The following is a 27710-nucleotide window of genomic DNA, read 5'->3' on the forward strand; positions in this document are numbered from 1 at the left end:
ATTTTAGTAAGATTCTCAGGTGACCTATATGTACATTAAAGTTTGAGAAGCATGGGCTGCAGTACCGCTGCATTCCCAATGTAGTAATGATATAAGGGGCGGAAGTTCCTGCTGTAATCTCGCCTGGCCAAGTGCAGCCCTTAGCACAAGGGCATTGCTGTGCCAACCTCACCCTGCGCCGCCTTACCAGGCAATGGTTACCGCTAGGGACCATTGGTGGTTCTGCTCAGCCACGGGTCGGCGCTGCAGTGGGTCTCTCCCGTAAGCAACGTCAGTGAGCCACCATTAGTGGGCTCATCAGTCAACAGTCAGGCCAAGAGGCGGTGGTCGAGAGGAGAGTGAGGTAAGAGGTGGATCCCTGCTTTCTGCCCAGGTCCCCACAGCCCACCCACCCAGGAAACAGGCTGGGGGCTGTGTCTTGCAAGGCTCCAGAGCCCCCACCAAGACCGACTACTGGTTGGCACAGGCCTTGAGGAAGCGGTGAACCTCTCCCCTGTCCCCGCCTCTATGACTTAATGGCAGTGGCAGTCTGCTTGGGTCACAGTCTGCAGCACCCATCCCCTGCCGTTTGTGTGGCCCGAGGATCCTGAGGGCCAGGTGTGACCCGGGCGCCTGGCTTCCTTAGCAGTGACAGTTGAGCAGGGTCGGGACTGGGCCCTGAGGGCACCGCCAACTGAGATCTGCCTCCTCTTAGCCAGGATGTAATTCTCCAAGCTAGGCTTCAAAAGTATTTGAACCAAGAACTTCCAGATGTTCAAGAAGAGGCAGAGGAACCAGAGATCAAATTGCCAACATCCATTGGATCACTGAAAAAGCAAGAGAATTCCAGAAAAACATCTGCTTCACTGACTACACTAAAGCCTTTGACTGTGTGGATCACAATAAACTGTAGAAAATTCTTCAAGAGATGAGATTACCAGACCACCTTACCTGCCTCCTGAGAAACCTGTATGCAGGTCAAGAAGCAACAGTTAGAACCGGACATGGAACAACCGACTTGTTCCAAATTGGGAAAGGAGTACATCAAGATTGTATATTGTTACCCTGCTTATTTAACTTATACACAGAGTGCATCATGCTAAATGCCAGGCTGGATGAAGCCCAAGCTGGAATCAAGACTGCCAGGAGAAATATCAATAACCTCAGATGTCCAGATGACACCATCCTTATGGCAGAAAGCAAAAAGGAACTAAACAGCCTCTTGATGAAAGTGAAAGAGGAGAGTGAAAAAGTTGGCTTAAAGCTCAACATTCAGAAAACTAAGACCGTGGCATCCAGTCCCATCACTTCATGGCAAATAGATGGGGAAACAATGGAAACAGTGCCAGACTTTATTCTCTTGGGCTCCAAAATCACTGCAGATGGTGACTGCAACCATGAAATTAAAAGATGCTCCTTGGAAGAAAGGCTATTGCAAACCTAGACAGCATATTAAAAAGCAGAGACATTACTTTGCCAACAAAGGTCTGTCTAGTTAAAGCTATGGTTTTTCCAGTGGTCATGTATGGATGTGAGAGTTGGACCATAAAGAAGGCTGAGTACAGAAGAATTGCTGCTTTTCAACTGTGGTGTTGGAGAAGACTCTTGAGAGTCCCTTGCACAGCAAGGAGATCAAACCAGTCAATCTTAAAGGAAGTCAACCCTGAATATTCACTGGAAGGACTGATGCTGAAACTGAAGTTCCAACACTTTGGCCACCTGATGGGAAGAGCCAACTCATTAGAAAAGACCCTGATGCTGGGAAAGATTGAAGGCAGGAGAAGGAGACGACAGAGGATGAGATGGTTGGATGGCATCACCAACTCAATGGACATGAGTTTGAGCAACTTCAGGAGATGGTGAAGGACAGGGAAGCCTGGCGTGCTGCAGTCCACAGGGTCACAAAGAGCCGGACACAACTGAACGACTGAACAACAGCAGAGCCCGGACCTAGACCTCGGACGGTGAGAGCTGAGCTTCAGTAACATGAGCGTAGGTGTGAAAGCAGGTTGGCCTACAGATACAGATAGCCACGAGATGGTCAGAACACCCTGGGATGCTCCCTTGCTGAAACTTGGGTGAAATTAAAAAGGAGGGAACAAAAGAAGGAGAAATGTTTGCTTTTTTATGGTAATAGAATCAACTGCTTTTTCCAATAAGGCTCTGCTATGGACTGAATGGCAGAAAGTGAAGAGGAACTAAAAAGCCTCTTGAAGAAAGTGAAAGAGGAGAGTAAAAATGTTGGCTTGAAGCTCAACATTCAGAAAACTAAGATCATGGCATCTGGTCCCATCACCTCATGGGAAATAGATGGGGAGACAGTGGAAACAGTGTCAGACTTTATTTTTTTGGTTTCCAAAATCACTGCAGATGGTGACTGCAACCATGAAATTAAAAGACGTTTACTCCTTGGAAGGAAAGTTATGACCAACCTAGATACCATATTAAAAAGCAGAGACATTACTTTGCCAACAAAGGTCCGCCTGGTCAAGGCTATGGTTTTTCCAGTGGTCACGTATGGATGTGAGAGTTGAACTGTGAAGAAAGCTGAGCGCCGAAAAATTGATGCTTTTGAACTGTGGTGTTGGAGAAGACTCTTGAGAGTCCCTTGGAGTGCAAGGAGATCCAACCAGTCCATCCTGAAGGAGATAAGTCCTGGGTGTTCATTGGAAGGAGTGATGCTGAAGCTGAAACTCCAGTACTTTGGCCACCTCATGTGAAGAGGTGACTCATTGGAAAAGACCCTGATACTGCGAGGGATTGGGGGCAGGAGGAGAAGGGGATGACAGAGGATGAGATGGCTGGATGGCATCACCGACTCGATGGGCATGAGTTTGAGTAAACTCTGGGAGTTTGTGATGGACAGGGAGGCCTGGCTTGCTGCAATTAATGGGGTCGCAAAGAGTCAGACACAACTGAGAGACTGAACTGAACTGAGGACTGAATGTGCCCCCCGCCAGAGTCACATGCTAAAACCCTAACCCTAACATGATAGTATTAGAAGATGCCCTTTGGGAGGTAAAGAGATCATGAGAGTGGAGCCTTCATCAATGAGATTAGTGTTCCTATAAAAGGAATGTGATGACACAAATGAACTTATCTACAAAACAGAAACAGACTCAAACATAGCCAGCAGACTTGTTGCCAAGTGGGAGGGAGCGTGGAGGAGGGTTGGAGGAGGGAGCATGGAGGAGGGAGCGTAGACTGGGAGTTGGGATAGGCAGATGCAGATTGTTACATATAGAATGAGTAAACAAGGGCTTCCTGTGTAGCACAGGAACTGTATTCAATACAGCCACTGCTGTTTAGTTGCTCAGTTGTTTCTGATTCTTTGCAACTCCCCACCAGGCTCCAGGCTCCCCATCCATCGAATTTCTCAGGCAAGAATACCGGAGTGGGTTGTCACTTTCTCCTCCAGGGGATCTTCCCGACCAAGTGTCAAACACACGTCTCGCACTTGGCAGGCGGATTCTTTACCACTGAACCACCTGGGAAGCCCCACTATTCAATATCCTGTGATAAACTGCAACAGAAAAGAATATGGAAAGGAATATATATATATATGTAAAACTGAATTACTTTGCTGTACAGTAGAAATTAATACAATTATATACCTCAATAAAATAAATTTAAAAAAATAAGAAGGGATATGAGAGCTGACCCTCTGCGCTCTCTCTTGGCAGGATGCGAAGAGAAAATGGCTGTCTTTAAAACAGGAAGCGAGCATGCCCTCACCAGACGCTGGATCTTGCTCACACCTGGATCTTGAACTTCCCAGCCTCCAGAAATGTGAGGAACAACCACTTGCTTTTAAGCCACCCAGTCTCTGATATTCTGTTAGAGTGACAGAAACTAAGAAAAGCTGGCTAGGTCAATGTGACGGGTATATCCACATTGTTTCTCCTATTAACTGGTTCACATTGGTGGTAGGAGAACCTTAAGCTGACGGGATGGAGACGTACTCTTTGGAGGCCTGTATGAACTGGACTGGGATAAGAGCCAGACGTCCTGGCCAGAATCCTCTCCCTCCTTCACCGTCTTCTAAGGGAAGAGTAAAACAGGGAATCACATATAATACAAGTTTACCAGTTGGCTCTGGAGTTCACTGGGACCTGGACTTACAACCTGGATATAATACTTAGGGCCTGTATGACCTTGGGCAGGTTACTTGACCCCTCTATGCTTCCGTTTCCCAAGTTCAGTTTCCTAACTTGTAGAAAGGGGATAATAATTGTATCTGCTTCAATAAGTGGTGATCTTTGGGAAAATTAACTGAGATAATGCCTATAAGGTAAAAGGCCTAAGCATAGTGTTTGATAAAAGTAACAGCTTTGATGTTGCTATAGTTTATTTATTTTTTGACAGGAAATAGGATTTATTGGTGAGCGTGATTAAGGAGGGGACAGCACGGATGCTCTCATGAGTTCAGCGCCCGCCATTTGTCCAGGGGACTGTGATTAGGGATGTATTTGACCCCACAGCCATCCGGGATGACCCACTTTTCTGCCACCATGTTTTCAAATTCATCCGCATTAAACTTAGTAAATCCCCACTTCTTGGAGATGTGGATCTTTTGGCAGCCAGGGAGCTTGAACTTGGCCCTGCGGAGGGCTTCAATCACTTGCTCCTTGCTCTGCAGCTTGGTGCAAATGGATATTATGACTTAGCCAATATGGGCCCTGGCCACTGTGCCCTGGGGCTTTCCAAAGGCACAGCGCATACCTGTCTGGAGCCTAGACTGGGGACAGCGGGCCAGTCATGAATGCCCACTAGAAAGAGTTGTCACCAAGGCCCCTTAGGGCAACCTGTGTGGGGACAGGTTGTACACACTACTGAGGAGGCTGCTGTTTGCAACCATTGCACACTGGGCCCTCATGGTAGTGTTTATTATCACAACAGAGGAAACCCGTTTTGTCGTGCTAAAATTGGAGGAGATGGATGTTGGTAGGTGGCTTGAGAAGAAGACTTTGTAAAACACTCTTGAGAAAGAATGGGGCCCTTCAGGATTGCCTGATAGTCCCATGAAACTGCAAGTATTTTCTAGCATTGCTCAGCAGCCCAAGTGGCTGGGGAAAATATTTGATTGGATTGATGTCAGGTGCAGCAGAAGGTGTGAGAGGACTAGGGGACTGGCCTGGGTTCAGCTGAAGACCTGAAAGCGTAGGTTTACTGTTCAAATCTTCTAATTATTTTAGAAAGAACTGGTGTCACGCAGTGGATAGAAACACACTTCACTTCTCAAACTTCAAGTCTTTGGAGATAGTGACACAATTCTGCCTTCCATACATAACTGGTGAGATTTGTAGTATAACACATTATAACACATTTCATTTTCTCGTGGGCATTTCTACGTTTTCATTGTATTGAATAAACTTGAGCAAATGACCTATTTGGCTTTTAAGTTTGTGAAAGCATAATTTTAAGGAGATTTGAGAAATGTATTCTCAAGGGTGTAAAAGAAGTATTTATAACTTAAGTCATGAGGTATTCACTTACTCATTCATTTGTTTGACAAATATTTACTAAGTGCCAACTAGTTGAAGGCCAGCTGCTCTAAACAGAATTGAAAATGTCCTTCCCTTCAAGACGATGGAGAAAATATTGATGTAATGGTGATAGAAGAGAAAATGCCCAAACAAAACTGCTCATCAAGTTCTCCATAAAGTCAGAGGACAGAGCTTTCTTCATGGTGAAGAGGGGAGAGAACGTGTATTTAGGAGGCAGCTTGAGGAGGAGGGCACACTTGAGCTTAAATTTGAGGATAAGGTAGGATTGCCTGGATTATGTTGGAGGAAGGAAGAGAAACTAACAAAGTAGAAAGGTTTGGGTTGTGTTGAAGAAAGTGTGGGGCAGTGGGCAGCCCTAGGGATGTGAAATAGTGGAAGATCAGATAGCCCTAGAAGTTCAGGCCAGTATCTGATTTGTCTTCATATCTGACCCTCTAGCACCAAGTAGAGATCCTTCCTCTAGGTACCCAATACATATTTATTGAGCAAACGAATGAATGAGGTGTGATTTTGCTTCAGTTTATGGAGCACTTCCTAGGCCATCTTTTAAACTTTATATAGGCAGTGGGTAACCACTGACTATTCAAACTTCACTTATTCAACAAATATTTGTTCAAGGTTTTCAAGTAAGGAAATGGTATGAATTGAATGATGATGCAGGAAGATCAATACTCCTGATTCATTTCCTGGATCAGCAGCATAGACACATAAAGTTTGTTCAGAAAGTGTTCTCAGGGCAGAATTAGTTTAAAGAAGACGTTCAAGCTGACTAAATAAAAGACCCTACCCAAAGACCCTACTCCTATCTCCTTAACCGTGACACTGTGGCCCTGCTGGTTGCTGCCTCAACCCTAGACAACCACTGCAAAAGAAATGGGCCAATTGTGGACGGAATTGATATAAGCTGGTTTCATGCTTTTCAAATTACTTATTTGTTTGCTACTTTCCCTAGATGATCTAGTCTTTAGAGGTCTGGAGGATGTTAGAAAAATTATTTTTTATACCACAAAGTATCTAGAGTATCCTGTATTTTTCAGGGGGAAAGGGTTAATAGTGAACCTTCCAAAAGACCATGGCTACTTTGACTTGCAGCCTAAGCAACTTCTCGGACATTTTCCACAGGGGAGTTGGGATGGATGAGCTGTCAGTCACTGTTGTTCTTAGAGCAGGGCACCGCAGCGCTCTGGCCAGCCACCCCAAGAGATCAGGTACACTTGTCATAACAAGGCAAGGAAACAGAAGTAATTAATGCTCTACAAATTTTAATGATACTTCACTGTCTGTGCTTGAAATCATACATAGATCCTACTTTTTAATTTTTTCTTAGAGGAAAAAAAATGGCCTCTTCTTGCTCTAGTAAGAAAAATAAGTTTATAATTAGAAGTGAATGGTATCAATCATCTCTGCCCAAGAAATGTTATTAAAGGGGATCAAGCTACTTAGTCTCTTTACTGTAGTCACTGAGTATAGTCCATGGAAGTTTGCGATGGCTTACCAGTTACCCCTCTGTCTTAAAGAGTTTCAAATAATTTGTACAACAAACAAAAAAGTAGCCTGAAAAGGGATGGATAAGAGCTACTTATTATTTAATATTATCTTGTATATAGATTTTCATTCTTTGAAATAATTCTGTGTTTTCACTTTTGGCTGCACCACACAGCTTGTGGAATCTTAGTTCCCCAACCAGGGGTTGAACCTACCTCGGCAGTGAGAGCACAGTATCCTAATCTCCATGCCACCAGGGAATTCCCTTAATATTATCTTGGATTAAAAAAAGGACGTGAAGAAAAATCCTTTTTGAATGCAATGCTGTTTTCTTATGTGCTGAAATTTTTTGTCTTGGTAGCTTAACAAAAATCAATTAACTGAGGCCAGCAAAAAGAAGGAAATCATTCCTGATTTTGGCAAGGTCCTAAAACAATGAAATATGGGCAAATAAAGAATGTTTTCAAGATTAGAACCTTGGCATTCAAAGGAAAAATTATGAAACTTGAATTTATTCAATAAGCAATTAAACACTATTACATTTGACTAATGCTTTACAATTTCTAAAGCAGTTTAGCATCAGTTTCCTCATTTGCTTCTCACAACAGCCATAAAGACAGGTATTTATTATGCCTATTGTGCAGAGGAGAACATGAAAGGTCAGAGAGGTTTAGTGGTAGTGTTATTATTTGAACCACGGCTGGTCTGACCCCAAACCAATGATCTTTCCACTGGTCCATGTATTCAGTGTTGGATTTTTTTTTTTTTTTAAATACAGTTTTTAAAGGTTGTGCTCCTTTTACATTGTTACAAAATACTGGCTATATTCCTTGTGTTGTACAATATATCCTTGTAGCCTATCTTACACCCAATAGATTGTGCTTCCCACAGCTCTATGCATATTCCGCCCCCTTCCCCCAACTGGTAAGCACGAGTTGATTCTCTGTGAGTCTGCTGCTTCTTTGCTATATTCACTAGTTGGTATATTTTTTAGACTCTGCATCTAAGTGACATCAAACTGTATTTGTCTTTCTGTTTATTTTGCTTCACAGAATGCCCTCCAACTTCACCCATGTTGCTGCAATTGGCACAAGTTTCTTCTTTTTAATGGCTGAGTAGTATTCCATTGTGTGTGTGCATGCATGCGTGTGTATCTTTATTTATTTAAATCTTCTTTATCCATTCATTTGCTTTGGGATACTTGAGCTGTTTCTGTATCTTGGCAATTTTAAATAACGCTGCTATGAACATTGGGGTGCATGTATCTTTTTGAATTACTGGTTTGGTTTTTTTTCAGATATATAGCCAGGAGTGGAATTGCTGGATCATGTTAGTAGTTTCAGTCTTAGATTTTTGAGAAGCTCCCATCCTGTTTTCCACAGTGACTGTAATAATTTACATTCCCATTTGGTGTTATTTTTAACCACTTGAACTATTTTATCCATTGAAATTAGTTTTTGACCTTATTCTTCTAGGCTAATGAGAAATACATATTTTTTTTGATGTGAGCATATCATTTTTTTTTTCACCAAAATCATGTAGGACCAGTCAAGTCAAATAAGTCACTAGGAGACCAGGAGAATGGAAAATATTATTGAAGAGTATAGAAATAAATTTATATTTAATATTTGATCAAGAGTATACTAAAGAAAAGGGAAGGAATAATGGAAAAACTTGGCCAAAATGCTGTTCAAAGGGAAAACATAAGATTTGCTGAAAGATGATGCACTAAACGAAAATGAGATAAATAATGGAAAACTGTAAATAATTCATGCCTTGGTGCATATGTATTCTGACAAAGACAAAACTACTTTCTTGAAGTGAAGCAACATGCCCAGCACTGAATGAAAACAGGTGAAATGAGCGCTAGATTTTAAGCAAAGGACGTTTTGAAATCTCATAGATGATCACTGGATTTTTTTCCTTTTTTTTTTTTTTTTTCTGTTGTCTTGTGAAAAGTATTTCTTTCCTTTTTTAAAAAGTATTTATCTATTTGGCTGCACTGGGCCTTTGTTGCTGCGTGGGCTTTTCTTGCAGTACATGCGCTTCTCGCTGCGGTAGCTTCTCTCACCGCGGGGCGCAGGCTCTAGGTCTTCAGGCTTCAGTGGCTGCGGCGTGCGGGCTCAGTCGTCGCGGCTCCTGGGCTCCAGAGCGTAGGCTCAGTAGCTGTGGTCCACTGGCCTAGTTTCCCCATCGCGTGTGGGATCTTCCTGGTCCAGGATCAAGCTTGTGTCTCCTGCCTTGGCAGGGGGATTTTCTGCCATCGAGCCATCGGGGAGGCCCAACGGTCTTTCTGAAAATGTGCAAATCTTTACTGACAGTTTAATGGTTCTCCTTCCCGATTCCAGTCTTGAGAGTGTCCTCCGTCACCTCTGGTGGATGTACACGGAATGCATGCAGAACACGGCAGCCGCTGGCTGGATATTCTGCCCCGCTGACCTCCTTGGGAATCCCTCCTGCTCCCCTTTGTTTTAACGCTGGCTCCGCCGCACTCTGAGGCAGGGAGGTGAAGAGGCCTCGTCGCAGCAGCAGTTTTCAGGCAGACGACGGACGGCTGGGCTGCTGGGAATCGGCTCGATACATAATTCAGTTCCCTTTTTTTTAAATAAATTGAAGTTTTTAAATTTATTGCATTAAAATGTATGGAGATCTGTGCTAAAGTATACATCTGTGTATACAGAATGTATCAGGATTGCACACATGTACGTGCATACGTGTGTGTGTGTGCGTGCTGCCCCGGCTCTCGCGGGCTTCCCTGCCCTGGCAGACACAGCCGGCCTCTCTGCAGAAGCCTTCGCTCTCGTCTTCATCCGGCTGGCCGCTGCTCCTTCTGCAGGGACGGGTCCTTCCTCGTTGTCAGGAGCCCGCTGGGTGAGGCGCCGCCTCGGTGCGCGGCCTCAGCACCCAGCGCCCGCCCGCCTCTCCTCGTCCGAGCTGAAGCTGCTGATCCGCCCGTGTCTTCCCCAGCGGTCTGTGAACGGCGTGCGCCTGCAGACTGGGCCCAGGGGCTGAGGGGCTCCATCTTGCTCCAAGTTATTTCAGACAATTACTGCTGTGATTATTATTGACGTTGTACAATAACGTCTAGGCAGCAATGCAAGCAGGCTCATTTTAAAGCAAGTAGTTCTCTGGTCTAAATTAACAAGGTATGGGCGTATCCTGTTTCATCATGGGGTTGAGGAAAAGCTTTGTTCAAAAAACTGTATACCCTGTAAAGCTCTAGTTTCTGATAGGGGGCAGCAGAGTCCGTGAAAACAGAGGCAGGCCCTTCGATGGGTGGCTTACAGACGTTTGGAGCCAGACCGTTAACAATTTTCAGCAGAAACTAGCCCTTGGTATCTGACAAACCTCACTGCAATAAAGACTTCAAGGTAAAGGCTGGCTTCTATTAATGATATTCTTTGAAGGCACTATAAATAATTTACAGTCTTTTAAAAGGAAAAAAATGATCTTTTTTTTTTTTTTTTAATATGTTAACGCTTCATGAATTTGCGTGTCATCCTTGCGCAGGGGCCATGCTAATCTTCTCTGTATCGTTCCAATTTTAGTATATGTGCTGCCGAAGCGAGCACAAAAAAAAAAAAAAAATGATCATTTTTTTAAATGCAAATCATCTCCCTCATTTTGTCGCTGAGTAGGAAAGCCTCACTCTTCCTCCTGTGTGTTCCACCTTTGCTACTCACAGGGCACTGCAATGCTGACACTTTTGGTCACCAAATGTTGGTTTTTTCTTCCCCTCCCATCAAGGAATTCTCTGTGACACCAACTGGATATCCTGTACATTCAAATTCAGTATCTCCCTGGAGATAGCATCAGCTCTCACAGGTTAAGAGCTCAGTCCCCACAAGACTCATGCCATGTCACCAGCTTCAGATGCCGATCTCAAGTCGCACGTCGTCACCTGTATTTCTGACCCACCAGCTGTAAATGTGAGTACCCACGACCTCCTGTTTGGGTTCAATTATTCTGTAGAATGGCTCAGAGAATTTGGAAACAGTTACACTTACTGATTTGTTATAAAAGGACATGCAGTTGGATACGGGTGAACATCAGATAGAAGAGATGCAAGATGGGTGAGTGGGAAGAGGTTCATGCTCTGTCTCTAGCGCACCGCTCTCCTAGCACCTCCACGTGCCCCCAGACTGGAAGATTCCAAACCACATGCACATTTGGGATTTTTACGGTGGCCTCATCACAAGGTCATGATTGACCACTAACTCCATTTCTAGTCTCCCTACCCTTTCCAGAGAATAAGGGATGGGGTTGAAAGCTCCAAACTTCTAACCATAGCTGGTCTTTTGAGTGACTATCACTCACCCAGGAGCCCACCAAACTGTGCCTTTTTTCACCCGGGAAACTCCAAGAGATTTAGGAATTATGTCTCAGGAACTTGGGGCAAAAGTCAGTATTTTCTATTATTTCACAATGACAAAATCTTTAAAAAGATGGGTGCTTATGTTTTTTTTGCCAGTAACTTGTAAAATTATGTTAAGGCATGAAATATTTTCATCTGGTCTTAGGGAGAGTGTCAAGATTTGCAAATTATTACCAGATGCTGTGGCTACCTTCCCCTTTGCTGCCTTGGGGAAAAAAGATATAAAGTAGAAAACAAACAAACAATGAAATCAGTTATAGTAACAGCAAGCAAATAGAGTCTAAATCATATCTCCTCTACCCATCACAAACATGGGAGCCAGTCTCATGCCTCATGCAATTTTTAAAAAAACTTTTACTTATTGTTGGTTGCACTGGGTCTTCATTGCTGCGCGTGGGCTTTCTCTAGTAGTGGCGAGCAGGGGGCTACTCTTCATTGCGGCGCCCAGGCTTCTCGTTGCCGTGTCTTCTCTTGTTGCAGAGCACAGGCTCCAGGTCCGGGCGTCAGTAGTTGTGGCACCTGGACTCAGAGGCTGTGACTCAGGCTCTAGAGCTTGGGCTCAAAAATTGTGATGCATGGGCTTCGTTGCTCATGGCAACGAAGCCCATGGCATGTGCAGTCTTCCTGGGCCAGGGATCAAAGCTGGGTCCCCGGCATTGACAGGGAGATTCTTATCCACTGCGCCACCAGGGAAGTCCCTCGTGTACTTTTTTTAATGAAGTTTTTGTTTTAAGGATGAAATTCATTTCAGAAGTCCTTATATAAACCAATCATGAATAATCTTTTATAACGAACTTCTCAAACAAATCTTTTTACTATCTACCTTTCTTCTGGAGATAGCATTATTATGATAGTATTAAATTTTCTTTTTTATTTCAAATGAACTATTTTCAAGATTAATGATTATTAGCAAATCTTGATGCAAAATAAATGTGATACTTTAAAATTACTTTTCATTTTCCTATGTAGCATTTTAAAGTAGAAAAGTATTTGGTACTAAGCGTTCTCATGTTCAAATTCTAAAATAATGTTTAGTCTCAATGGAACCTAGTACTCCAAGATTTAAAAACTTTTTAATGATATTTACATTTTATATATATATAATTTTAATCACTAAGTTCCTCCTCATCATTGAAATATGTTCTTTTCTTTATCTCTGGGCATTTTGAATCATCTGATATTGATGGACCCCCCTGAACTGGGTTTCCATTTTTTGTTGTTTTTTAATTTTGACTTGCTGGAAATCTGTGGCCTGACTGAGGCTGTTAAGAGCAGGATCTTCCCCTTCATCTTCACTGTCTTCTTCAATTTCTTCTTCTGGCTTAGGAATTTTCTTTCTTTTTTTTTTTTTTTTTCTTTTTCTTCTTTGGAGGTTCACGTCCTTCAAGTGTACTTTTAGGACAGGCATTAACTTAAGTGTCCACTTTCTCCACATTCATAACACTTAGGCTTATCAAGCTATACAGTTTCATCTTTGATGAACTCAGCTGCTCTTCCATCGCCAATAGCAATGCTTGCTTTCATCACTCTACCAAATAACTGTTTGTTGTTTATTGACTTAGTACAGCTTTGTGCAGATTCTTTATCCAAAAATAAAATAAATCCAACCCCTGTGCCCCTCCTGGTATCTTTATCTTTCGTTATAGTAGCCTTTATAACTTCACCATACCTAGAAAGTATCTGCTGGAAGCCACTGTTGACCAGGGACGAGGGCAGGTTGGATACATGCACTGTGCTCGTGAGGACAGTCTTCCACTCAAGTCTCCAGGCGGGGTGGGCCTGGCCGACCAGAAGAGCACAAGCCCTCAGCTCACTGGGGGCTCAACCCCAACTGTCTGCCGCTCCTTGCATCTGCCTTGGCATCACAGATCCCTGTCACTCATGCGCTTTTTATGTTTAGTGATAGTACAGGGCCTGGCATGCAGCAAGCAGGTTCCCCGCAAACGTGTGGAATTTAGCAAGCACCTCTGATCTGATCACATGTAAGTTCTCCAGGGAGTTTCTGAGTTGTTTCTCACATCTCGTTGTCCCATAAATACACAAAGTGAGGAATTTGCATTTAGAAACATGCCATAGACACATGCTATTCCATCTTAAACCTGAGGGACTCTGTTAATGTCCTATTATTTAAAATCCTGAAAAGCAGAGTGGAGGGAAGAAAAGGGGAAGAGTCCATGTGGTTGCCGCGTGCGTGCGCACAGGCAAGAGACGTGCAGATGGGCTGGGTCTGGTTGGCAGAAAGTTGATGTTTAGCCCACATGGTCAGCTCAGAACTAGGAATAGAAAAGAATTCAACAGGGTATTCGAAGGTTCTCTGATGCCTTCTCTCTGTTAGTCCGGAAATCCTAGGTGGTTCAGCTCTAATTACCCCATGTCCCTCTTCCCAGATTGCTGCAGTACCTTTGTTAACTGGAGCATCCCGTTGTCTTTTTTTTAATAATGTTGGTGGTTAGACCTTGTCCCCATCCTTGTCTGTTAAGTTCCATTTGTACTTGGAGGCAGTTTTTAAAACTGGGCCCTTTGCAGGTAATAGGAGCCTGGCCATTTCTTTCCATAATAATTAGGAGCTTCTTTCATTAGCTTTCATGTTTCATCCTACTTGTAGAGACAGCAGTTCTCTTAGGCACAGGACAGGTATTAGAAACCTCTCCTGCTAGATGAGTTAGATGAGACTGAGGGGACATCCTGGTCCTTTGGTCACCTCGGTTGTTACTGGCAGAACCTGGATGAGAATCTCCTCATCCAGACTCCCCTGGACACTCTTCATGCTCATTCATCAGTGGGACCAGGCTTAGTGATGGGACAGGGGAGATGCAGAAAGACAGGGTCAAGGGAGGGCATGCATGTTCAGGCTGAGCACACTGCCTGGCCCAGTACGTGGTGACTGCCGTGATGGGATCACAGGGTGGCCCAGCTGTTGGTGTAGGAGAGAATGTGGAGAAAATAAGGGGACATTTTTTATCAGAGGCAAACGTTTCCACAGAAAAGGATATGGGTGGAGACATATCCAAGGTAGTGGGGATCAGGGGAATAATCTTCAAGTGTCTTTTACTGGATCAGGCCATGCTGTAGTTTATTCTGTTGCCACAACAGCCTTGGAAATAGTCATAATTCTGCCCATTTCTCAGCTGGGACAGCAGAGTCACAGGGAGGTAAGTAATCCCCAGGACAGCTTGCACTGAAGACCTCTAGGGACTCCATTAACATAAAGTTCCATTGGAACAAAGCCCCCTGGAGTTATGCAGTATTACACAGTTATTAGGAAGCAGAGCTCACATGTAGGCTATTTGGCTCCATAGCCTGAGTTCTTAGCACCCCTTCACACTGCATTTCCCAAGACAAGCTTTTCTGGAACCCAGCCTTATCCATGCAGGCCCTCATTCGTGTATATCTCCAATTTAACTAGAGAGAATATTGCACAGGTTATAGTTGTGGGGGAGAAAAACAAGCCCCGAACTCAGGGTCAGAGGCTGGGGTTGAGTCCCGGTTCTGCCTATGACTGTGTGACCTTGGCCAGTCACCTCACCTCGTCACACAGTCGTTTGCCATTTGTACTTGAAGGGAAAGGTGTATCCTTCTCTCAGGCTTGCAGCAAGGGTTCTGTGAGATTAATGAATGTGAAAGTGCTTTGTAAGCTGTGAAGCTCTGAACAAACTACAAATGTTCATACAAATCAAGAGACGGAATGGGACCAGCAAGCGGCCATTTATTATGTGGGCTGATATGTATGCAGAGTGTGGACCTTTTATGCCTCATTTGCTTCTGTGAAAAATGTATCAGCGACAACGTCTTGAGTCTGCAAACAGAGGATGGGGCTTTTGTGTGTGCTGCGGGTGTTGCAGCAGCCGAGGGAGGAGGCCAGGAAATGAAAACCATGTGGCTCTGAGTTGGGCCTTGAAGCTTCAAACTTCCCCACAAGGAAGAAGAAAAAAAACTTGCTAGATGTTCTTGGGTGATAACGATGAGAAATATGAACCCAGCCTATGTCTGCTGGCTTCTTGTGTTTCTCTTGAGCAAATGTTTCAGTTCTTGAGGCAGCTTAACAGCAAAATCACCTTTCATTTGTTGAAATATAACAAAATTGGGCAGAATCAGAGGCTCAGATGCTGTAAAAATAAGCTATAAAATTTAAATAAGTCTTAAGTGAATTGGCCTCAGGCGTTTACTTGAGTTGAGAAAGAGTTGTGTGAATGGGGATCTTGCTTTTTCTTACCATCCTCTACTATGCTGGCTGTCCGTGACTGTGTGCAAAAGTGCTCATGCTTACAATTCTAGTCTCTAAGGAGAAAGAAAGAGCAAAGAAAGTTCTTTTTAGCCCATCATTTTTTCTCTAACCCACTTTTATAGGAAGAATCTGATCAGGTTGTCTAAAAAGGCACACTCAAGAACTTCCATCCATAAAGATCTATAGTTTGAGCATTGTGAGGTAATGATGTTTATCAGACTGTGAATAATTAAAAAAAGAGATGGACACCTGTGAATTGGATGGTGCTCCCAGGCAGAATGGCACTTCCCAGGTGGCACAGTGGTAAAGAATCTGCCTGTCAAGGCAGGAGACATGGGTTCCATCCCTGGGTTGGGAAGATCCCACGCCAGTTGTCTTGCCTGGAGAATCCCATGGAAGAGGAGCCTGGTGGGCCACAGTCCACGGGGTCACAAGGAGTCAGACGCCACTGAGCGTGCGTGCATACACACAAGGCGGGGTGGAAGTAAAACAATTCTTGCCGGCAATTTGAAGAACTGAGTTAGATAGAGGGATCATAACACACACACACGTGTGCACGGGGTAGGGAGAGAAAGAGAGGCTCTGGGAAGAGAGAGAACTTAGTAACTTACAGGCGCTGTGATCAGACATGAACAATAGATAGTTCTCACATCAGAAATAGTGAAGCAGAGAAGTACTGATATTCGTCTTGCAAAACTCTCTAAACAGACTAGAACTACATCCCTGAATTACAGGAACAGCTTCTTGAGCGTCTTCTTTAATAGAGACCTTTCACCCCAAGTGACTGAGATGAGCAACAAACCAAACAAAACAAAGCAATAAGCTCAAAGCAATGAAATGCTCCCTGGTTACTGAGAAGAGGAACTGGAAAAAAGAAAGTGACTTTCCTCACAGGAATGGACAGTGGTTTTACATTTGAACTTTTAAGAAAATTAATTGACCCTTAGGGGTTGGAATAACTTCAGAGATTCTTTCATCCAACCCCCCTCAGATGAGTAAGCTGAGACCCAGAGAGATTCAAAGTCTTGCCCAAGGCCCTCGATGGGAAAGCGGCTAAGCCAGCCCTACCCCAGGCCTCTGTCAGCACCCTGCATAAAAAGACCAGGGAGGCTTCCTCTTGAGGCTGGGACTCAGGATGCGGGGGCAGTTGCTCTGGGATAAAAAGAGGCCTCTTTTAATATTCCTTCATTTTAAAAGTTTAACATCTGCTACAGAGAGAGGAAAATAAATTCCACTGGCTTCTTTTTTCATTTTGTTTTATTTCGTATTTAAGAGTGGGGGTGGGAAGAGGGGCTTAAAGTTGAAGACAGTAACATGAGCCATGAAAGCACTCTGTAAATCCATAATTAGAAAGCAAAATGCTTTACAGATGCCAAAAAAAGAGAAAAAAAGAAAGGAAAACAAAGAGAAAAAGGCAGTCTTGAACCAGGGTACACCTCTTCACCTTCCACATCAATCAGGTGAAAGGACTCAAATGCTAATAAATCACATGTCCACTAGAATCCTTCTTGAGTATTTATTCACTTGGCACAAGTGACAGTAGGTAGTAGACTACATGTAACATATGTTTCATATTCACAAGATTTCTGTGCTTCTCCATCCTGGTTCTGAGCTAATCAAAGTGAACATCTGTGTTCTTAACAAGCCTAGACTCAGCATTCACAACAGAGAGAGGGGCTGGTATTTGACTAGTTGCCATCAAAGTACTAGAACTTGAACTTGCCAACCTAGTCAGAGCAAATGAAAGTCCCTTCTTGGGTTTGTCCATCTCTCTACACCAGGTTCTCACTCCTTCCTTATTAAAATTCTACCTATAGTTAGCTGTCTTTCCCAAAAGGCTTTTAATTAAACTGTTGTTGTTGTTCGGTCGCCTCGTCGTGTCTGACTCTTTGCCACCCCGTGAACTGCAGCACGCCAGGCCTCCCTCTCCCCCAGCATCTCCCAGAGTTTGACCAAGTTAATGGTCCTTGTGTCGGTGATGCTGCAGCCAGCTCATCCTCTGATGCCCTCTCCTCCTTCTGCCCTTGATCTTTCCCAGCATCAGTGACTTCTCCAGGGAGTCGTCTCTGTGCATCCGATGACCAAAATACTGGAGCTTCAGCTTCAGCATCAGTCCTTCCAGTGAGTATCCAGGGTCCTTCTCCCTTAAGATGGACTGGATGGATCTCCTTGCTGTCCAAGGGACTTTCAGGAGTCTTCTCCAGTTTGAAGGCATCAATTATTTGGTGTTCTTCCTTCTTTATGGTCCAGTTCTCACAACTGTATGTGACCACTGGGACCATAGCCTTTGTCGGCAGAGTAATGTCTCTGCTTTTCAACACACATTAAGTTTGTAATCGCTTTCCTGCCAAGAAGCAATTGTTTTTTTATTTCATGGCTGCAGTCACTCTCCACAGTGATTTTGGAGCCCAGGAAGAGGAAATCTGTCACTACTTCTACCCTTTCCCCTTCCATTTGCTATGCAGTAATAGGACCAGATGCCATGATCTTTGTTTTTTTAACATTTAGTCTTAAGCTGGCTCTTTCACTCTCCTTCTTCACCCTCATTAAGAGGCTCTTTAGTTCCTCTTTGCTTTCTGCCATTAGAGACGTATCATCCGCATATCTGAGGTTGTTGATGTTTCTCCTGCCTATCTTGATCTTGACTTATAACTCATTAATTAAATTAAGCCAACACAAATCTAAGAGAATCCTGAAAGATCAGGATAGATGCTCCTTGATGATATCCTGGAAGGATTTAGGTAGTACGATCAATATTTCCTGATGATTGCTGAACTTGGACTGATATATAATACTTTGTTCATATTAAATTATAAGTCATAATGGTTTTTTCCCCTTAGAATATTGGTGACTTAAAGGGTCTCAGTTAAAAGTTCATTTGGCTATAAGTAACAGAAAATCCAGTTTATGAAGGCTTAAACACATGAGTTTCAATTTCTTTCTTTCTTTTTTTTTTCTGCTGAACGACTTATGGAATGTTCCCCACAACCAGCAATTGAACCCAGGCCACAGCGAAAGCCATAATCCTAACCACTAGGCCACCAGGGAACTCTGAATTTCAATTTCTTACTCAATGAGAAGTCTGGAAGTAGGCATCTGATGGTGGTGTTTTGGTAGCTAAAGATGGTGGCCAATGTCTTGATAAACTTCTTGGCCTTCCCTCAGACTTGCAGGATATCAAACAGTGGCCAACATGCCCAAATACAAGGCAGGAAGAAGGGGAAGGAGAGGCCAGCTATATCCAGCCTTTTTTATCTGGAAGGCTAAAGCTTACTCTGACCTTGCTCTCAGGTTGATTTCTGCTTATGCCTCTTTGGCCAGAAGTGAGTCATAAAGCCCCTCTACCTGCATAGGATGGTGGAAGAGGAAGAAAAGATGATAATGATTATTTTTAGGCCACTTTTGATCCATCTGAGACTACTGAGTACATTGTTTCTCTAAACCAAATCAGGGTTCAGTCAGCAAGGTAGAAGGTGGAGAATGGTGGTGCTGTTTGAATAATCACTAGCAGTGAGTATCATAAATTGGAGTTCTATTTTAATATAAGTGTAATTTTCACTGTTAATAGCAAACAAAGCATATTTAAAATGCAGAGAGTTTTACTACCTTTCCTCTTACTTCTTTACTTCAGTCTTTTTTTTTTTTAATTTATTTTTTAATTGAAGGATAATTGCTTTACTTCAGTCTTGATAGACTTACAGCTTCCACATAATTTTCTTTGAAATGGCCACTGGCATCTACTTTCTTAAGGGAAGCATTGTTAAACTAAACCCCAGCTGTTTGCCTCCAGGGTTCTAACATGGGCAAAACTACATTAGTTTCCTGGTATTACATATATCTTCATGAACAGCTGGAAGTAATTTTCAACCTAAGCATTTCACATTTCATGGATGGGTGAACTTTACAATAACTTTTGAAGCAACTATTCTAAAGCTCATGCAACTTTGATTGGATGCTTGACTAATTCCATCCATTTCTTGGTGCTAAAATATTTAAAAACTCTAAAAAGGTCCTTACACAAGTTATAAAAGAGATACAAGAAAGGCACAAAGAAAAAAAAGCTCATGTCTTCTCTGGTGCCTCACAGTACATTCAGTCCGTTCTCTGCACAACAGCCAGAGTGACCCTGCAAAAGGAAGAGTAGGCCATGTCGTGCTTCTGGCCTCAGTTCTCCAGCGGCTTCCAGTCACCTCTGATGAAATCCAAAGTTCTGAGGGTGTCTTTTTGGGTTCCGTGTGGCCTGGGCCCTGCCTGTCTGTCGTATTTTCTTCTCCTTCTCACTCTGTGTGGCCAAAGTGGCCTTCTTTCTTGCCACCCCCGCCCCCCGCGCCCCGCCGCCCCCCCACGCCCCACCGCCCCCCCAGTAAGGTAACCATTTTCGGCTCGGGCCGCTGCCCTTGCATGTCTTTCGGCCTGGGATTTTCTCTTCTCAGGTGTGTGTGTGGCTGGCTCTGTTCACGTCTCTGCCCACATGTCACCTCAGAGAGCTTTCTCCTGATCACTCTGTCGTAAATATCACCTCCTCCCTTTATTCTCTATCTGCAACCTGCTTTACTTTTCTACTAGGCCCTTATTATAAGCTATTAAATTATATAGCTAACTGACATTTATTACGTGCTCCCTGCTAGAATGTGAGCTCAACAAGGGTATGATCTTGGTTTGGCTTACTTATTTATCCTCTGTGCCTAAAATGGTATCTGGTACCAGAAGGCATGCAATGAATATTAATAAATATTTCTTGGATGAATGAATACAAATTTTTAAAACCTGGTTCTACTATCATGTGCTCAGAAGATTAATGAATGGGTCAGAGCTAGTTGGGCAATTTTTTTTTTCACCACGACTCTACTGATATTTAATTTGTAAATATAAAACAATAAAAATGCTCAGTTAAATCAAAGGATATTACATTGAAATGTGGTTCTTTCTTGAACCATTCATTCCATAGATATTCACCTTGTGCCTCTGTCTTAAGGAAGTACCAATGATTTTTCATATTGAACATGTTACCTCTTTATTTCCCTAGAGAGTTAACTCTGTGTGTGTGTGTGTGTGTGCGTGTGTGTGCACGCACACGGTCACTCAGTTGTGTCTGACTCTTTGCCAACCTATGGACTGTAGTCCTCCAAGTTCCTCTGTCCACGGGATTCTCCAAGCAAGAACGCTGGAGTGGGTTGCCATTTCCTCCTCCAGGGAATATTAACTTTACATTAACCATTAACAAAAGAGACTAGGAAAATTTTTCTAAATGTTCTTGAGGATTCAACTTTTGGCTCTGTATCATGAACATGTTTTATTGATAACATAAATGAAGTGATTGAAGTTTCTTTGGTGAATTTGGTAAATGTTAGAAAACTACTTACCTCAGTGATGTTATAGAATTAAGATCCTAAAATATCTTGACCAGCCAGAAGTAATGAGATATACTGTCAAAGAAAAAAATCAACTGATATGAGGACTTGTTCAAAGAGGGAAACTGAGATTTATCAGCAATATACTGGGAAAAGATTCAGAATTATAATCACTGTGATTCAATAGTGTGCTAAGGTTATCACTGAAATGAATGCAAACTTAGATGATCAAATATAGTAATATTACTGTGTTATTAATGTCTAACATATTATAATGTACATTGTCAAATGAAGAAACAAATCCAGACTTAGGAAGGAGACACTTATTTGAAAAGCATTTTTGCCAGGAGAGGAAAGAGATTACTGTATTGAGATAGGGAGAATGCTTTGAGCATGAGATCCTCAAGCCTCTCAAAAATCAAGGGAAAAGATTTTTCTTTTTAGAGAAAACTAAGCAAAGAATCAGGTGTGGGAAAGTGAGAAGAGAGGGTAGCATGATCAGACAGTGGTTCAGAGGTTGTTCTGAAGCCAGTTTCTTCTCAGGAATACTGAATTCTGTAAACCGGCTCAGACTGAAGTGGGCTGAAGTTTGGGGGCCTGGAGGAAAGAGAAGCTTAACCACAATTTATTTGGGAAGAGCAGTTCCGCTAATCATTTATGAGGAAAAGAAAGGAAATTTGGAGGGGGTCTAAGGTTGGTCCTGTAAACAAGGGAGGGCATGTCGCTCAGTCGTGTCCGACTCTCTGTGACCCCATGGACTGCAGCACGCCAGGCTTTCATGTCCTTCCCCATCTCCCGGAGTTTGCTCAAACTCATGTCCATTGAGTCAATGATGCCATCCAACCATCTCATCCTTTGTCATCCCCTTCCCCTCCTGCCTTCAATCTTTCCCAGCATCAGGGTCTTTTCTAATGAGTTGGCTCTTCAAATCAGGTGCCAAAATATCTGAGCTTCAGCTTCAGCATCAGTCCTTCCATTAAATATTCAGGGTTGATCTCCTTTAGGATGGACTGGTTTGATCTCCTTGCAGTGCAGAGGATTCTCAAGAGTCTTCTCCAACACCACAGTTCAAAAGCATCGATTCTTTCAGACTCTGCCTTCTTATGGTCCAACTCTCACATCTGTACAAGATTACTGGAAAACCATAGCTTTGACTATATGGACCTTTACTGGCAAAGTGACCTCTGCTTTTGAATACACTGTCTAGGTTTGTTATAGCTTTTCTTCCAAGGAGCAAGCATCTTTTAATTTCATGGCTGCAGTCACCATCTGCAGTGATTTTGGAGCCCAAGAAAATAAAGTCTGTCACTTTTCATTTTTCCCCATCTGTTTGCCATGAAGAGATGGGACCAGGTGCCACAATCTTAGTTTTTTGAATGATGAGTTTTTAACGGAGGGCATACGTGAGTTTTATTGAAGTCATATGGGGAGAGGTGTGGCAGTTCTTTGCAGTAAAATGTTCTTCAGAACACAAAGAGGAGAGATTTCTTTTTTTCCATTAAAAATATATATTTACATTTTTATTGGAGTACAGTTGAGTTACAATATTATATTAGTTTCATTATACATATAATGAAATGTTTCAGTATTTTTAAAGACTATACTCCATTTAAAGTTATTACAAAATAATGGCTATAAAACCCTGTGCTGTACATGTCTTTATTTCTTATCTATTTTATATATAGCAGTTTGTATCTCTTAATCCCATAACCCTATCTTATCCCTCCCATAAGAGGGAAGGTTTCTTAACCTTTGTTGGTTTCCATGGTTACTGGACTTAGGATAAAATTCAACATTTATCTCAGATGTTAAAGAATCTGCCAGGCAGTGTAGGAGACCTGGGTTCAGTCCCTGGGTGGGGAAGATCCCCTGGAGAAGGGAATGGCTGCCCACTCCAGTGCTCTTGCCTGGAGAATCCCATGGACGGAGGAGCCTGGAGGGCCACAGTCCATGGGGTTGCAGAGAGTTGGACATGACTGAGAGACTTTCACTTTCAGCTACATGTAATATGCAAATTATAGTACATAGCTATTACATAAAAATATTATAAACTATAAAAGCCACAAATAAAAAATACATAGTGCATATAACATATGTAATATTATATATACCTATATGGATATACATGCACAAATACATATAATAGCTAGCATAATGCCAGCTGTCTCTTTTGTATCGAGGGGTGACAGTCTACTTTACTTTAGTCAGATAACTGGTGGCTCAGAAGGGCAACTATGGCTCACATGCACCAATATTATTTCATCAGCACATGGGTTTAAAGTTAAAACATGAAAGCCTTAAGTCAGTGGTTAAGTCCAGCTCCTATCAAGCTTTATATTTTTACAATGGGCTATAGCCACACATGTACCTTTGATAGGGTTTGGGCCCTGGGAGTATCTAAATTTGCAACTCTAATCAAGAGAATTGAGGGCCCACTCTTTGAGGGATGTGGACAAACTGGATCATAGTCAGGAAACACACATGCATACCCATACGCACTGATGGCGAGGGAACAGGAACCATGGCCACTATTTGAGGAATTTGGAGCTTTAGTCTGAGAGGAGGCGGCAGGGGAAGGATGAGAGAGGCCATCACAATTACCTCCAAATATTAGAAAAGTTGCCGAATGGAAGAATCAGGTTTGTTCTGTTTGGTGCCAAAAGGGTAGTAGTAAGACAAGTGGGAGGAAGTTGCAAGGAAGTCTACTTATGTGTCAGCAAAAGGAAGAGGGGCTTCCCAGGTGGCGCGAGTGGTGAAAAACCTGCCTACCACGGCAGGAGACATAAGAGACGTGGGTTCCACCCCGGGGCTGGGGAGGCACGGCAGCCCACTCCAGTGTTCCTGCCTGGAGAACCCCGCGGACAGAGGAGCCTGGAAGGCCACAGCCCACAGGGTCACACAGAGTGGACATGACTGAGAGGTTTAGCATGCACACGTGCATAAGGAAGCACCTTCTACTGAGCTGCCTTCAGAAGGGGGGCTCTCCCTGGCGCTGAACGCTTTGCCACAAAGCTACTGGTGGGCTACCGGAGGGGATCTGGCTATGGGATGGATGTGTTGGAATAAGCAGTTCTGAAGTTTCTTTCCTATTGTAAGACTGATTCTGTGAAATACAGTAAAACTTCATTATTTTGGCCTTAATTGACTTAGAATTACTTTAAATACTGTTAGTGGAATAGGATGACTTTTTCCTCTATAATATTTTAATGATGTATTACTTTCCAATATTTCAATAAATGTTTTCTGAAACATTTAGAAATATTTTTTAACTAAGTAAAGTCAATGAATAAAGTAATAGTTTATTGTTGATTATGTGTATGACACTATTCTAGGAGTTTTATGGAGCGATAATAACAGAAATATAGAAGGAACATACATTTCTCTGGGAAAGACATGATTATATGGGAAGATCTGATAAATCCAGGATGCAATAAGAGAATCAGAAATTATGTTTATTTATATTTTGTATGCTTTAAGTGAAATTAGAAAATGCCTGTGCATGCTAATTGTCAGGATAAGTCGTTAAGAGGTTGGCCAGGTGATTATAATGAGCATGGTTTCCAAACTAAGTATCAAAACACAAATAAAAGATTACTAAGTATTTGAAATCAGCCTGTTAGAAAAAGAAAGTCTATAATAACTAAACAGACACATTGAAAAGAGTCATCATGGACAACTTTAAGTAGGAGGATGGTCTCAGATTTGTCCTTGACTGTTGGCTGTGAGGACAGAGCAGGCTGGAGAGCAGTTTAGAGGTGGGAATGTGGAGGGTGGGGACCAGGGATGTCATGTATATTGTCCTCTTGAGGGAGGTGCATGCCAGGAGTGGAGGGGGATAGGGCTATTGGATGGACTCCCTGTGACATTGAAAGCAGGCAGGGAGGTTTGTACTCAGTAGGGAGCCAAAGGATGAAATGATGTGAGAAATTTAGAAGACCAGTTCCTGGTTCATTCTCTAGGTGTTCACTGAGCACTTCACAGCACACCAGGCACGTTCAAGATGCTGAAGATCCCCATAAGCTTAAGGATTTATAACTAAATGGATGAGGAGGACAAGGAAACAGTGTTATAATTCTATGCCATGGTCCTGGAGAGAGCAGGGAGAGTGTTGGGTGGGATTAGTCCCACTCCAGCGGCAGCAGCTATAATGCCATGGAAGCCTTCAGGTGAAATAGTATCTGAGCTGTGATTTATTTTTTATTTTTTTCATTTATTTTTATTAGTTGGAGGCTAATTACTTCACAGCATTGCAGTGGGTTTTGTCATACATTGACACGAGTCAGCCATAGATTTACACGTATTCCCCATCCCGATCCCCCCTCCCACCTCCCTCTCCACCCGATCCCTCTGGGTCTTCCCAGTGCACCAGCCCGAGCACTTGTCTCATGCATCCCACCTGGGCTGGTGATCTGTTTCACTATAGATAACTGAGCTGTGATTTAAAAGACAGGCATAAAAGGGGTGGAGGACAGGCTTGTTAGCAAAGTGAGTAACACATGCAAAAAGAGAAGGAGATTAAGTGGGCAAGGCTGGAGGGCAGGACGTGGGGGGATATGTGAGGTGACAGGTGAGGGTGAGAGCTGGGCCTGGCCAGGTGAAGAAGGGATTTACCAACAACAGTGACCTAGTACTCTTTTGTTTGTTTTTATTTTTTTAATTTATTTTTAATTGGAGAACAATTGCTTCACACTGTTGTATTGGTTCTTGTCATACAACAACGTGAGTCAAGTCTGTTTTTAGGGTGAATCAAGCTGCAGGAGTGAATGAAACTGTGGAATGACTGAGAAGTTAGAAGGCAAAAGAAGGGCGCCTGAGGGGACCCCTGGTTTCCTCTTAATCATCTGCATACTGACCATCTGCTGTCAAAGCGAAATTCCAGGAGACCCAACTTTAAATGCTTGCCTGGTGGCTCCGACGGTAAAGCATCGGCCTGTAACGCGGGAGACCCAGGTTCCATCCCTGGGTCGGGAAGATCCTCTGGAGAAGGAAATGGCAACCCACTCCAGTATTCTTGCCTGGAAAATCCCATGGACGGAGGAGGCTGGTGGGCTACAGTCCATGGGGTCGCAAAGAGTTGGACACGACTGAGCAACTTTAAACCTTTAAATCTTCATACCAAGGTAACAAAATATTCACTTTCTTCTTTTTGTTTTTACTACAAGAATTGGTAAGATTTCTATTTAGGTTAAAATGCCTTCCCAGGATTGGTTAATAAATGTGGCATAGTCTTACATGAAAATATTTGTTATCAAAAATGATGCCATAGGACAATCTTTAAAGATGTGGGGAATCATTCATTAGGAAAAAAGCTGCTATCTATGATTTTATTTTATTTTAAAAGAAAAAGAGCAAAAAGATTACTCATTCCTTATTTCTGAGTCTCATTTTCCTCTTCTGTAAAATAAAAGTATTAGATTAATGATGTCAATGACCCTCTCTAATTATAAAATTCTGTGACCTAGAAAGAATATCTTGTTTTCCATTTGCCTTCCTATGTATATTCTCTTCTTCCTTCCCATTTTACAGATCTGGAAAACAAATAATAGTTCAATAATAAAGTATTTATTTTATATACCATTGTTTAACCTTTAAAAATTCTGTTATCTATTAGTAGGTTGTGTGCTACTATATAGAAATAGATATTTGAGTATTTATTGTGTACTTAAAACTTTGATAAAATTAAGAATTTTATAAAGAAATTCTACCTTCAAGGAATTTATAACCCAGTTGGAAAAGAATAGAGATTCATGTATACAAGCATGAATAAAAATGGTAAGTGATAAAAAATAATACCAACATTATACATTTCATCACTGCATAGAAACCAGAGAAGGACCCATGAGCTCAGCATATACACAGATTTACTCCTGAGGCAACTTAATCAACAGGGGCCCCACCAGTACCACTGAGGCCCCACCAGCCCTCCCAAAGCTTTCAGGCTCTGGTGGGGATGGTCATCCCATAGGCCTGCTGCCCCCACCACACAGCCGGAGGGAGCTGGCCTGGCCTGTAGTGGGATGCTCACCTTTAGTCCTCCTGTCTCCCTGAAGAGGGTCCTGCCTGCTGCATCTCTCTTCCCAGCCTGACCCATTCATCCTCTCTCAGAACAAACCCAAATGTGGAGCAGGGCTGCTGTGCCTCCTACTACCAAGTGCTGAAGGGCCTCACGCCAGGGAATTAGTCACTGACTTCATGCCGCCATCAGCCAAGAGCAGAGAAATATCAGCAAAGTCTGCCCTTCACAGGTAATCTCTTTCCCTTTCCCAAGGTTGTCACCACAAGGGCATGGCCTATTTATTTACTCTTAGGCCTGCTCAGAGAAGCCAAGATTAATTAATAATAGCTCATTGGCTTATTTCGATTCCCAAAGTGGTAATCAAAACACTGTGGCTAAGTCTTGTTGACCAGTACAAAATTATCTCGTTTATTCCAAATAGTATGTTTGAAACTAAAACATAAGAATGACTTGTAATTTCTTTTTATCAGGCCAGATTATACTACCTTAAATCTTAAAATACTCAGTCAATAAAATTATATGAGTTGTTCATGTGTATTTATATCCATAAAATGACATGTATTCATATTTATTATATATAAATTAAAGTTTATAACAATAAAATGCCAGAAGTCTGTAGAAAAATGAGTGAAGGACTCAGAGTGAGTAATCCATGTGGTTAATAGACAAACAAAAAAATGCTTAACTAATGAAGAATTGCAAAATAAATCAATAAAATGACATTTTCATCTACCAGGCTGGTAAAGATTTAAATTTTTTTTCTATGCCATGT

The 27710-nt window shown here is 42.6% G+C and overlaps 1 non-coding gene and 2 pseudogenes across 1 annotated transcript; all 3 read right to left on the minus strand.

The window, feature by feature from the left end:
- Positions 1 to 4756: 4756 nt before the first annotated feature.
- On the minus strand, positions 4757 to 4901 carry LOC133061062 (small nucleolar RNA SNORA70; annotated as a pseudogene).
- A 5535-nt stretch (positions 4902 to 10436) lies between these two features.
- LOC133061110 (U6 spliceosomal RNA) lies at positions 10437 to 10543 on the minus strand. Its single transcript, XR_009693940.1, has one exon. It is a non-coding gene; the product is annotated as a U6 spliceosomal RNA (small nuclear RNA).
- A 1909-nt stretch (positions 10544 to 12452) lies between these two features.
- LOC133060519 (zinc finger CCHC-type and RNA-binding motif-containing protein 1-like) overlaps positions 12453 to 27710 on the minus strand; it is a 33692-nt pseudogene continuing 18434 nt past the window's right edge.

This window comes from Dama dama, chromosome 8, assembly GCF_033118175.1.
Source record: "Dama dama isolate Ldn47 chromosome 8, ASM3311817v1, whole genome shotgun sequence".
NCBI lineage: Eukaryota > Metazoa > Chordata > Mammalia > Artiodactyla > Cervidae > Dama > Dama dama.